The sequence below is a fragment of the Ahaetulla prasina genome, chromosome 2, assembly GCF_028640845.1.
Source record: "Ahaetulla prasina isolate Xishuangbanna chromosome 2, ASM2864084v1, whole genome shotgun sequence".
In the NCBI taxonomy this organism is placed as follows: Eukaryota; Metazoa; Chordata; class Lepidosauria; order Squamata; family Colubridae; genus Ahaetulla; species Ahaetulla prasina.
In genome coordinates this window covers 276,172,427-276,186,474 of record NC_080540.1, presented here as the reverse complement: position 1 = coordinate 276,186,474, position 14,048 = coordinate 276,172,427, and the positions used below count along the sequence as shown (strand labels likewise).

The window sequence follows — 14,048 nt, the reverse complement described above, 5'->3', positions numbered from 1 at the left end:
GTGGTCTCTCGGGTGCACTTTAAGGTTTTGGTTACTACCTTTAAAGCACTCCATGGCTTAGGGCCAGGGTACTTACGGGACCACCTGCTGCTACCGAACGCCTCCCACCGACCCGTACGCTCACACAGAGAGGGACTTCTCACGCAATGTCGGCTGGTGGCCCCCAGGGAAAGGTCCTTCTCTGTGGGGGCTCCTACCCTCTGGAACGAACTTCCCCCTGGACTGCATCAACTGCCTGACCTTCGGACCTTTCGCCGCGAGCTGAAGACGTATTTGTTTATTCGCGCAGGACTGGCCTAGGAATTTTAAATTTTAAATAGTTTTAATTTTAATATTTATATTTGATACAAATTTTATGGGGTTTTTAATGGTATAAATGTTTTAATTTGGCCAAACATATAATAAGTTTTTTAACTATTGTTTTATCTGTACATTGTCATTGTTTTATTGTGGCTGTGAACTGCCCTGAGTCCTTCGGGAGAAGGGCAGTATAAAAATCCAATAAATACTAATACTAATACTATCTTAACAGTTGGTTCCATTGTTGAATTGTTCTGCTTTTCATAGCATTGTCTTATCAAAAACCACGGTTATTTATTTTTATGTTTTAATATTTGATTAACTATTGTTTTATTACATCAGCTTTCATGCTCATGGCACATAGCATCAGATCAAGTTTAGAAGTATTTAAAATAAATACTAATCTGAAATATTAAATGAAAATATTTAATAAATACTTACAGTAGGTATCTTAAGTCCTAAGTAGACGTAGCCATTGCATATGCTCAGATTAAAGGTAACGTACACCCACACAAAGACACAAAATAGTTTTGCAAAACAAATACCAAGTACCTAAAACTGACCTGGAGGTCTGAAAGAAGCCATGATTCAAGATGAAACTAATACTAAGGGTGAAAAAATGTACAAGTCAAAAGTGGTCACACTTGAGGTCAAAAGTGTAAATACCATTTTCAGCCTGAAGTCAAAAATATACATACCATTTCACATGTTGTACTACTCAACTAGGAAAAATGTACAAGTTATATATTTTTCTTGATATGTAACAAAAACATTGTAATATTTAAAATATACTTCTAATTAGCAGTGTTCTCAGAATAATAATAAGAGGCTTGAAAAGACATACTGATTAGGATGTTTTAATCCCTAATTTTTTAGGAATGAATTTATGAGAAAAGATATAACATTATATACAGAAAAGCATTAAAGTTTTTTTTAAAAAATTAGCCTGGTTATATAACAGGTTTATTTGTAGTAGAAAATGAGACAATGCCTAATAGATGATAGAATGGAAGACTGGAGATTTTTGAGAGAGGAACACTCTTGTCCACTAACATCTGTAATTAGAGAAGTGCTTTAAAGCAGAGGTCTCGAATCTTGTCAACTTTAAGACTTGTGGACTTTAACTCTCAGAATTCTGGGAGTTGAAGTCCACAAGTCTTAAAGTTGACAAGGTTGGAGACCCCTGCTTTAAAACTTTTCCCTCATTCACAGCTGCAATTTGTTATCCACTATGCTTCATAGCACAATAGCAGCTACTTGCTGGTCAACATATGGGCAGCCGTTCATGAATTAAATTTCACCGATCCAAATATTCCCATCATACAAGCTTAACAACAATCTATGAGGAAACTCGTGTTAGTGGATAATAGTCATTTTGTAGACATCTGCTCTGAACATTTGGCAGGCCAATTTGAATTACTCTCTAGCCATTTTTTTTTTCTATTGAGAAATACTTTTTTTTTTACTTTTTACCCAAAAAAAATCGCATAAACCACATCTTTCTTGGCTAACAGACAACTCATTCTAAATTCTGTATTACTGTATCAGATTTCTTTGCATGGGCAAACAGAGAGCTGTGTTATTGGGCAAACATTTAAACAAAAGAGGGAGGGGAGATAAATGAAAGACAGTTACAGATTTGATCCTAGTGTTTTGCCTGATGACTGTGCTCTTGAGACACTTGAATGCATGCCAATGCATGGGAAAATACTGAAAACATTCATTTGTCAAGAGAGAGCAAATATTGCTGCTGATGGAAATGACCTTTAAAAGCCTGCTGTCTATCAATATAGCTAATTAAAAGGAACTATATCCACTAAACTCACAAACTCTTGTTTTTTGTTTGCTCTACACTTTTCTAGTTTAGAACAAGAATTCTTATTCCAGTCTTCATGGCAGACTCCTTGGCTTATTTTATATACATTACTCTCTTCACACTTCGAAGCTCATGATGGATCAGCAAAGGCAACAGCACACAAGATTTGGTACTAGAACTGTATGTGATTTGCAAATCGTCTCCTCTGCCAAAGAAAATCTTGACCTTCCAAATCAAAGATAGCTATAACTTTCAGGAAAAATCAATATTTCCCCGCCCCACCCCCCAAATGGGAGAGAATTATCCTATGCAAACCATGTAACAAGAAAATTCCCACCTTGGTAGAGTGACAGACGCCAAAACAGCGGAACAATGGCTACATCTCAAGTTTTCATGAACTACATTAGGCGTCTCCAACCTTAGTAACTTTAAGGTTTGTGGACTTCAACTCCCAGAGTTCCTCTGCCCAGAAGTCCACAAGCCTTAAAGTTATTAAGGTTGGAGACCCCTTAACTACATAGATCACCCTTGGCTCTTTCTGAGTTGACCACATTTTTAAAAAGTAATTTCTTTCTCAGCAGGCCTTTCAACCCAGCAGGCCACCATTTTCCACCAGAGATGTACACATTAGGCAAGGCAGCTAACCATACACTTGTCTTTCAAGGTTAATCATTACTCTCAAGGTCCAAAGTTACTCCCTATATTTAGCTACTCCACTAGGAGTCAGACAGTTTGCTATAGGGAAATATCAGCACTTCTGAGTTTAGTTAAGACTTGTTCCCAAGTATGTGCATATTTTTTCCAGCATTAATTCCTTCCAGGGGCTCTAGTTAAAAACTCCATGCACTCAGGGCCCTAACAACAAATTGAGGTATTTAAATGCCAGCAAAGCTAAACTCAGATGCAACCTTGTTTGCCTCCAGCTATGGTAACATAGAAGGATAAGAGTGTGGAGACTCCTTCATAAGTTGCACATAATGAAGGGACATAGCAACCAAATATAGATCCTAGTTACTTGGCCCCATCCCTCTTTATATTTAATGTTAATGAATCTCAACAACTTTTATGTTGTTGGGTTCAGTAACATTACATTACAAAAAAGATGTTGAGACTTTGGAAAAAGTGCAAAGAAACGCAACTAAGATGATCAAAGGTTTTGCTGGCTGAGGAACTCTGGGAGTTCAAGTCCACAAGTCTTAAAGTGACCAAGGTTGGAGACCCCTGGACTAAAACATATGAAAGAACAGTTGTAGGATTTGGGTTTGGCTAATTTAGAGGAAAGGAGGACTGGGGTGACATGATAGCAGTATTCCAGTATTTGAGAGATTGTCACAAAGAGGAGGGGATCAATTTATTTTCCAAAGCACCAGAGGGCAGGACAAGAAACAATGGATGGAAACTAATCAAGGAGAGAAACAACCTGGAATTAAGGAAAAACTTCTTAACAGTGAGGACAATTAACCAATGGAAAGCTTGCCATCAGAAGTCGTGGGTGCTTCATCACTGGAAGTTTTTAAGAAGAGACTGGATAGTCACTTGTCTGAAATGGTATAGGGTCTTCTGCTTGAACAGGAGGTTGGACTAGAAGACCTCCAAGGTCCCTTCCAGCTGTGATTGATTGATTGATGTAAATTACATTACTCATCGCAGAATTTCAGCAGCATACTTCTTCCCTCTTTTGAGAAAGGGGGAGGGAGAAGGGGGGAGGGAGGAAGGGAAAAAGAAAGAGAAAGAGAGAGAGAGAAAGAGAGAGAGAGAGAGAGAGAAAGAAAGAAAGAAAGAAAGAAAGAAAGAAAGATAGATAGAAAGAAAGAAAGAAAGAAAGAAAGAAAGAAAGAAAGAAAGAAAGAAAGAAAGAAAGAAGTCTCTAAGCTATTTATTTTATTAAATTTTATTAAAATTTTTATTTTTGGAGCTATGGAACCAAGGGGCAGCATTAATGAATTTGTCAATGGAAATTCTCAGTCAGGGATGTCAAATTGGTGGCCCATGGACCGGATGCGTCATGCGCAGGCCGTGCCCACCCCAGCTCTGCGAATGGGGAAAACGTCACGAGACGTCACGTGATGGCAATGTGACACGGTGAGTTTGACACCCATGCTTTAGAGAGTCATTGAGGCCACTTGGAGGTTCAGCTGTGTCCTCAGGGTCACCTGAGTAGTGCAAATGGGTGTGGAGCAGGGGTGAAATCTAAAAAATTTTCCCTACCGGTTCTGTGGGCATGGCTTAATTGGTGGGCATGGCTTGGTGGTCAGATGACTGAGTGGGCATGGCCAATAACAATAAATAATAAAAATAATAAACAAAGTATAAAAAACAATAAGAGGTATCAAAAACCAACTTTCACACTTTATACACACACAACTCACACACACACACACACACACACTCTCACAAACTGCCATATACAGCTTTCTGAGATTTTGTGTGTTTGTGTAGTTAAACACTACAGAAACACCCCAAATCTCAGAAAGCTGCACAAATATTTTATTTTATTATTTTATTTTATTGTGGACTTCAAATCCCAGAGTTCCTCAGCCAGCAAAGCAGGAAGTCAAAGCAAGCTTTTTTTTTTCTTCAGTAGCTGAAGAAAACATGGCGTTGCCAGCCCAAAAGAGCAGTAATTATAGGTAAGTGAGGAGGGAGAATTGGCTGGGCTTGGGTGGGGGCTCTTGTAAGTGGCTGTTAAAAAGTGAGTTTAAAAACCTGTGAGGATCAGGAAACTCCTCTGGGATCGCCAGAGGAGGCTTTTAAAACCTCCGGTTTTTTTCTTTTTTTTTTCCCCCTTCGGCTGGAGGGTTTTTTTTAAAAAAAACTTTTAAAGTGTTCTGATGATCTCTGCTCAGCCCCGCGATCATTAGAGGGTTTTTTTTTAACTTTTCAAGGCATGTTTCAGCTGAAGAAAAACTTTTCAAAGTTAAAAAAACAAATCTCTGCTGATGGTGCGGCTCAGCAGAGGCAGGGGGGGTGGGGCCAGGGATTTTTGCTACCGGTCCTCCAAACCAGCAGCTGCCATCGCTACCTAATCGGGGGAGCCGGTGCGAACCGGGAGCATTTCACCCCTGGTGTGGAGCCTTCTTGGACCTGCTTAAAGGACTATGTTGTAGACCGGAGATAGATGATGTTGTATCCCTCCCCCTCTGTTGAAAGAGGGGTGTTCAATTTTGACTTAGATGGCCCCTTTGATCCCTCTTTCAAAGAGTAGTGAAATAATATTTTAATATTTTAAAACAGGACCTCATTCCTTTTGTTTAAAGGAATCTCATTGTCTAAACACCAAACCCAGCAAGATTCATAATGTACAGCCACACATCTGCTATATTTCTTCTAACAATTATGGCCCTCTTGGAATGTCTAGTATGTGATTAAATCTCCATTTGGCAATTCCAGGAGCCAAGTATATAATATTCATTTTTCAGCTTTCCAATAAATGTGTTTCTGACCATATAAGAAAGGGCAACACTTTGAAAGAGGCGGTGGTGAGGCCCCTCCTCAAGAAGCCCTCCCTGGACCCGGCTGTTTTAGGAAATTATCGTCCTGTCTCCAACCTTCGCTTTGTGGCGAAGGTTGTTGAGAGTGTGGTGGCACGTCAATTACCCCAATACCTGGAGGAATCTGTCTATCTAGACCCGTTCCAGTCTGGCTTCCGACCCGGGTACAGTACGGAGACGGCTTTGGTCGCGTTGGTTGATGATCTCTGGAGGGCCAGGGACAGGGGTTGTTCCTCTGCCCTGGTCCTATTAGATCTCTCAGTGGCTTTTGATACCATCGACCATGGTATCCTGCTGCACCGGTTAGGGAGTTTGGGAGTGGGAGGCACCGTTTACCGGTGGTTCTCCTCCTATCTCTCTGACCGGTCGCAGACGGTGTTGGCAGGAAGGCAGAGATCGACCGCGAGACCCCTCACATGTGGGGTGCCGCAGGGGTCGATTCTCTCGGCTCTCCTGTTCAACATCTATATGAAGCCGCTGGGTGAGATCATCAATGGCTTTGGGGTGAGGTACCAACTGTACGCTGACGATACACAGCTGTACTTTTCCACCCCAGGCCATCCCAACGAAGCCATCGAAGTACTGTCCCGGCGTTTGGAAGCTTTACGGGTCTGGATGGGGAGAAACAGGCTCAAACTCAATCCCTCCAAGACGGAGTGGCTGTGGATGCCGGCACCCCGGTACAGTCAGCCGCAGCTGCAGCTGACTGTTGGGGGTGAATCATTGGCCCCAGTGGAAAGGGTGCGCAACTTGGGTGTCCTCCTGGATGGACGGTTGTCTTTTGAAGATCATTTGACCGTTGCCAGGAGGGCTTTTTACCAGGTTCGCCTGGTCCGCCAGTTGCGCCCCTTCCTTGACCGGGATGCCTTATGCACGGTCACTCATGCTCTGGTTACCTCTCGTTTGGACTACTGTAATGCTCTCTACATGGGGCTCCCCTTGAAGAGTACCCGGAGGCTCCAGTTGGTTCAGAATGCAGCTGCGCGGGTGATAGTGGGGGCCACACATTGCTCCCATGTAACACCTCTCCTGCACAGTCTGCACTGGCTACCTGTGGTCTTTCAGGTGCACTTCAAGGTGTTGGTGACTACCTTTAAAGCACTCCATGGCTTAGGGCCAGGGTACTTACGGGACCGCCTGCTGTTACCGAATACCTCCCACTGACCTGTACGCTCGCACAGAGAGGGACTCCTTAGGGTGCCGTCCGCCAAGCAATGTCGGCTGGCGGCCCCCAGGGGGAAGGCCTTCTCTGTGGGGGCTTCCACCCTTTGGAACGAACTTCCCCCTGGACTTCGGCAATTGCCAGACCTTCGGACTTTCCGCCGAAAGCTGAAGACCTATTTGTTTGTTCGCGCAGGACTGGCATAGGATTTTAATAGGATTTTAATTAATTTTAATGTTTTAACATTCTATAATTCGGGGTTTTATTTTAAATGTTTTAATTCAGCCATTTGTAAAATAAGTTTTTTAATTATGGTTTTATGTGTATATTGCTGTTGTTTTTTATTATGGCTGTAAACCGCCCTGAGTCCTTCGGGAGAAGGGCGGTATAAAAATTTAATTAATTAATTAATTAATTAATTAATTAATTAATTAATTAATTAATAAATAAATAAATAAATAAACAAACAAACAAACAAACAAACAAACAAACAAACAAACACTGAGAGCATATACACCAAGACAAATCCCTTCTGTGTCCAATCACACTTGGCCAATAAAAATTCTATTCTATTCTATTCTATTCTATTCTATTCTATTCTATTCTATTCTATTCTATTCTATTCTATTAAACAGAAATACCTACTCACTACCCTCAGCTCTGGCAGACCCACTTCAGAACAACTAGCTATTTCTTGCCTGTCATGCCATCTTAAATATTAAGTCTCATGATTTTTATAATAAAGCTTGGCTGTTGTGCCTTTAGCTATAGCTAGACATACAGACGTCAAACAAATCATAAGATTTTTCCTCCCAATTCATTTTTATCTTCATGATACAAATAATTTTTGTTTAACTTCTTAGAAACCATTCAGTAAAGTTCCAAGATCACAGATTATTAAAAACAGATGGTAATACAATTTTTTAAAATTGTAGAGCCACAGAGGACTGATGGTTGAGGGTACTTTAAACTATTGACATTGTTTTTCTATTCTTTATTAATTTTTACAGCCTATAAGCAGGCCAAATTCAAAGTACTCCTTTGTTAAAATGTCTTAGGCAAAAGAATATATTCCTCTTAAGAAACCAAAAACCTCATTCAAAAGTTTCAGTAAAGCTTTCACTAATTAACTACCACTGCCATACATTACATGAGCTACTACAAATGCCAGTATGTATAACCATCGGGTAAAATGTCATCTATAAATACCCCAGACTCTAGCCTCAAAAATTTTAGCAAGGGGTTCTCTACCCAGTTGCTGGGTGGGCCATGGCCATGGTGGGCATGGCCTAATTGGTCTCCTGCACCTCAGTGGGTAGGGCATTTTTACCCTCCAGAGGCTTTTCTCATGCTTCCAGAAAGGCGAAAACGGCCTCCCCGGGCTCCGGAGGCCCCCTGGAGACAGAAAACGGTCCTGTTTCTGGCCTTCCCAAATTTCTGGTAGGCCCATTTTTCACCCTCCCTGAGCCTCCATGCGCACCCTGCACTTACCTGCATCCAAAACGGTCTGTGTGGGGACTCCTGGGAGGAGAAGGGAGAGGTGGGCGGGGCTAGCCAGGAATGGAATTTGGGGGTTCTCTGAACTGCACAGAATCTTAGCTAGAGGTTCTCCTGAACCCCTACAAACCCCCAGCAGACCACCCCTGAATCACACCTAGATAAAAAATCTCACTATATGAGCTCTTCCATCATTTGTCTGTAATCACAGGAAAAAGTCATAACTATAGATTTCATGCAGCTGGAGCCCAGCCAAAGGGAAAAAAATGGAAGAAGGATAGGTTCATGCCAGCACAGGATGTCACGTTATGCTCTGGGACATTAGTAGATGAGCCATCTGTTGAAATGAAGCACAGATGTTCAATCCCAGAAAGAGCTATATTTACACATCATGTATAAGAGGGGGGGCTAGATTGAAGAAAGATGAAAGGATTAAATATCGTAGGCAATGCCTCATTTATACTGATTTGGTTTAGAAAAAGAGGGATGATTAATACAAAAGCTGGACTGTAGTACTTTTCAGAGCATGGAAAAACTTAGCTAACTCGGCTGTACCAGTGTTTTTACAATTGGCACTAAACTATATGTATGTACAAGTAAACTTACTGCTAGAGTTATTAAGAAATATTTGTTCTACAAATTGCTTTCCAGCACTGTGTCTCTGTATTTTAATTACAATAGTGTAAACTGGACAGGGCTGAGCATCCTGTTAAAGAGATATTTAAGCCAAAATCAATTTTCTGTAGATTCCAGAGCCCACATTCAATAGTGTGTTTTCCAATTATTTTGATTGTAGAAACACACATACACACACACGTACAAACCCCTACAACATAAACAAAATGTTTTTGTTTTGTTTTGTATTTTACAATTGAGAAAAGGAATCCCGGGAAAAAAAAGGTGAAAACTCTAATCCCACTCATGCACATTATAGGGGCATACCTAGAATAGGAAGAATTTTAATGATCTCATCAACTAAAACTCCTTTGTTGTAACAGGAAGCTAATTTAAATAACTGTTTACTCTGTTCCAACTATGAAACTGGTTCTTCAACAAGGACTTAGCCATTTACTACACAATTCATGTTGCAGGGAATATTAGGATCCAAAACAGCATGATCAGAAAAAAATGGGACCACTATTTGCAACTCAGTTCAAACAGCAAGATGTTTGCATCCAATCTTATTAATATTTACTAACACTAAGTTCATATTGATACTATAGTTTAAAAATTGTTCTAAAGCTAAAGTTAAAATTGCACTATAAAAGGCAATGTTCAATATCCTATTGCTTCAGATTATCTATTGAAACAAAGAACTGTTCTTGTAACAAATATGTTTATCACTAGTCATGGTGACTAATACTGTTGATGACATTATGAATTCCCTGTTTTCTAAACCATGCATTAATCAGCTCAAATTAACATTAAATATTCAAAGAGATGTAGGACATGCTTCCTTATCAAGCATGGTCAAATACCACCAGACAACAACAAAAGTTCACCAATAAAACAAAAGTATTTAGAGTCAGTCTTACAACCATTTTTAAAAGTTATTGAATGCTAAATATAGTTTAATGAATTAAGGAGTAGGTGTGACATGATATCAGTGTTCTAATATCTAAGGGGCTATACAAAGAAGAGCGGGGTTAACCTATTTTCCAAAGCAGACACGAAGCAATGGATGGAAACTAATCAAGGAAAGAAGCAACCTAGAACTAAGGAGAAACTTCCTGACAATTAGAACAATTAATCAAAAGTTGTCTCCAGAAATTTTGGGAGCACCAGTATTAGAAGCTTTTAAGAAGAGAGAAGATCTCCAAGCCCCTTCCAAATTTGTTATTTTGTTAAATATCTGTATTTTCCAAGAATGTTAGCTAAAGAAAAATGAATAATTGGAATTACATAACTTGGCCACCAGAATTTATTTAGTATGGTTTACTGAATGAAATACAGTTAGATCGAGTTCCCAGATTATACTAAATTATAAACCTGAGTGTATAAACATTTAAATTCATAAATGTTTGCAATCTAAAACAAAATAATTCCATTATGGCTTAGTTTGATGGACAACATGCCTGTGAATAACAGTAACACTCATTTTTATCTTGAAAATCTTGAACTATTTATAAAGGTGACTTACTAAAAAAAATATAATTTGTACATTTTAAGGAGAAATTTTACCTGGCTAACAAATGCTTATGACTGAGTCCTCTGAATCAGGGGTCTCCAACCTTGGCAACTTTAAGACTTGTGGACTTTTAACTCCCAGAATTCCTCAGCCAGCTTTGCAAACCTGGCTGAGGAATTCTGGGAGTTGAAGTCCACAAGTCTTAAAGTTGCCAAGGTTGGAGACCCCTGCTCTGAATTATACAAATACATCTACAGAAGATGCAGCATCACTTGTCCAACTTTTCATAGAAAGACTTGTACAAACCAGATTGTCACTCCAGCACCATTTGTTAGCCATACAATGATTAATATAAGACTAATAGCTGGGTCTGAAACTGAAGCAAAATAAATTAATGATTGTATACAAAAGTCATGCCAAAGCTTACCTCCCTGCAAAATGGAAGACCTAGTTATAATCCTACCATCCTAAGCCAACCTGCACAACTTGTAATATCATACAACAGTATCATACTATTGGAATTAGTGGATACCTAGTGAGTATCAAGTATATTACTAATTTATGATTGCAGCAATAGAAGACACCAGAAAACTTTATGGCAATGCAAGAAGTACGAAACACAATAGCTGGAAAGGATATAGTACTGCTAATAGATAATTTGAGTACAAAATTTGGAGAAATTGAGAATTCTATAATTACAGAAAGATTTAGATTGAACAAAAACAATAATGCAGGATATAGAGTTTTGCAAAGAAAATCATTTCTTTATATTTAGAACCTGCTCCAAGAAGCATCAATCAACACCAGATAAACAACTTATGACCAAATTGACTATATAACAAGAAGCAGAAGATGAGAAATACAATCCCATTAGCCAGGACATTCCTAGGAACACACTGTACAATAGGCCATAAATTATTGGTGTCAAAAATACAAATTAAACTTTAAAACTTAAAAAACAGCAGTTATGCCAGCAAAATTTGATCTGGAGGATGTACAGTAAGAACATAAGATCACTATAAAATAAATACAGTACATGAGAACCTTAGAAACTATGGGAAGATGTAAAATTATTTATGGAAACTGAAATAGAATATTATCCCAAAATTTCAAGGGAAGAAAACGTTGCAATGTCTTTCAGAACAAGCTATCATCAGAGCCACAGGAAAAATGTAGAGTGAAATCCCTGCACAACAAAAATATAATACATTAACCAAACGCAACTTTTTTAAATTGAGCAAGAAAGAGCAAGAAGTTGTTAATCAAGAGTGTCTGCAAACAGGAACATGTTTTTAAAGGAAAAAGATAGCTGTTTTAAAGAAAAGCAGATCAATCATACACAATTTAAGGCTAAGGTACGATTACTTAAAAATAATCATGAAAGAAAGCCATAGTAATTGCATTTCTACAATGGAATAGAAATAATAAAAGGTAGTTTATTCTACAATAATGTACAGCTATGGAGAAAGATTAATTTAAAAAGCACCTTCAAATCATGGATTTAGGATTATTACAGGAGTCCCAGAACTGCAAGAAAAATCAGTTATGGATAAAAGAAAGACTGACTGTTCTCTTGAAATAGCAAGCAAAAACTCACATGTTTTGGCATCTAATGCAAGTGGATGATGAACTACAAAAAAATCCCTAGAGTTGGCATTTTGTCAACAAATAAGATTGATGGACAGGATCAAAGAAAGCACGGAAGAGCTACAGATTGTCACCAAGGAAAAGTTGAGATGGTAGATATTTTTCCATCCTCAGTGGCTGGGCTTGACTGGCCCCTAACAAACTTCTTTTTATGTATTTAAACTTTAGGAGGGAAGTTTGGGCGGGAACAAGCACGTTGCTGATTGGCTGATGCCACAGCCAAAATAGTATTTAAAGAGGGGTTTTTGCTTTTGGTCTTTTGCTGGGTCACAATAAACTAAAGAGCTGTTGTCACTTGTATGGTCTCCTGTCTTGTCATTGCCCAAACCTAACACTTCTGAACAAGGATTTTATCATGAAACTGCACTGTCTCATTCAAATGATGTTGAATGATGTTTGAATTTTACAAAGGAACCAGATGGCACTGTCTTCCTTTGGGACATTCTCCATTGGTTTTCTTTCTTGAGAAAAAGTAAGTGACAAAAAGGTGAGGGAAATAACAAAATAGCTCATTGCATAATGTCTGTGTCTTTGCTTGGAAAACAAATGACATAACCACAAAAAAAAATCAACTATTCAGCAGACACACTGAAGGAAGTAATCTAGGTAACCTAGCAGAAAACCACTATTAGTTGCATTATGAATTTTATAACATAATTTTTGTTAGTGTTCTGAATTTCAGTTTTCTGTTACATCATGGTGCAACACTGACAGCAGCAAACATTTGACAAACATTAACATTCAGCAATCCTGCCAAACCCCTCATTCTTCTCTTATGAGTCACTTTCAATTATTTACATTAGAGTAAAGACAGATCTGTACACAAAAGATGGGAGTCCCAAAAGTCAGAGATCTTATCCTGTGGATGCCCTGGTTAGGGAAACAGCAGTTTTCCAGATTCTGTTGAGCCACTTCTCACAACATCGTGGCCATGCTACTTGAAGTGTTTGGGAGCTGTAGTTCAGCAACCCTCTGAAGCAGGAGTCTCCAACCTTGGCAACTTTAAGCCTGATGGATGTCAACTCCCAGAATCCCCGCAAAGCTGGCTGGGGAATTCTGGGAGTTGAAGTCCGCCAGGCTAAAAGTTGCCAAGTTTGGAGACCCCTGTTCTGGAGGACAATAATGGATCTGGCAACTAAATAGCAATTCCATTATTGTTTGGAGGGATATTTATCGTAACCTACAAACAAAATTCAGCTGTAGGTGCTTAAAACAAATCCAGAAATGGTTTTGCCAGCATTATGTCATAAAATATGACAAAACATTTTCTTTGTACAATAAATTGTTTATATCCAAGTAGGGGGAATACAGCCAACCATATTTCTGGAGTACAGCTGCTGTCCTAATAAAAAAATCTTCCCTACATGCAGAAACAGAATTAAGAGACATAACAACAATAAAAAAACTGACTTCTTCTGTGATCATTTTTTAAAAACAAATTGATCAGCCTTTATATTAGAATGTTAAAGAAAAACAAACATCAATAACATCAAATGGAAACCATTTTGCATATGACTCACTCCTAACAAGTTATTACAAACATTTATGGATGAGCCTGCATTTCAGCTTTACACCCAGGACAGCTTATATTAACAACATCAGATATATGAATAAACAGTAATAGGGACGAATAAAAATAGCACAAACCAGTCATAGCATTGATTTGGTAAATCTGAGTTTAATGACAACATATTCATAACTATAGTAACTGAAACTGTATTTTATTTGGTTCTGGTTTAATGTGATAGAGATGTGACAGAGAGCGTAGAGTAATTACAACTGGAAATCAGGAATGAGTTCGGATCCAGTCTAAGGCATAAACCCAACTGGATCATCTTGGGTCAGTCACTCTTTCATCCCTAGGAAGCAAGCCAGTGGTGGGTTTCAAAAAATTTTACTACCAGTTCTGTGGATGTAGCTTGGTGGGCATGGCATGGCTTGGTGGGTGTGGCTTGGTGGGCATGGCAGGGGAAGGTTACTGCAAAATCCCCATTTCCTCCCAATTAG

The 14,048-nt window shown here is 39.0% G+C and overlaps 1 long non-coding RNA gene across 1 annotated transcript in view; it reads left to right on the top strand.

Moving 5' to 3' along the window:
- The first annotated feature begins 4,530 nt into the window (after nucleotides 1-4,530).
- The window catches only part of LOC131191523 (uncharacterized), a 30,244-nt gene continuing 20,726 nt past the window's right edge, over nucleotides 4,531-14,048 (top strand). The window contains exon 1 of the long non-coding RNA XR_009153527.1: nucleotides 4,531-4,746. This is a non-coding gene — a long non-coding RNA (uncharacterized LOC131191523). The remainder of the gene's footprint in view (nucleotides 4,747-14,048) is intronic.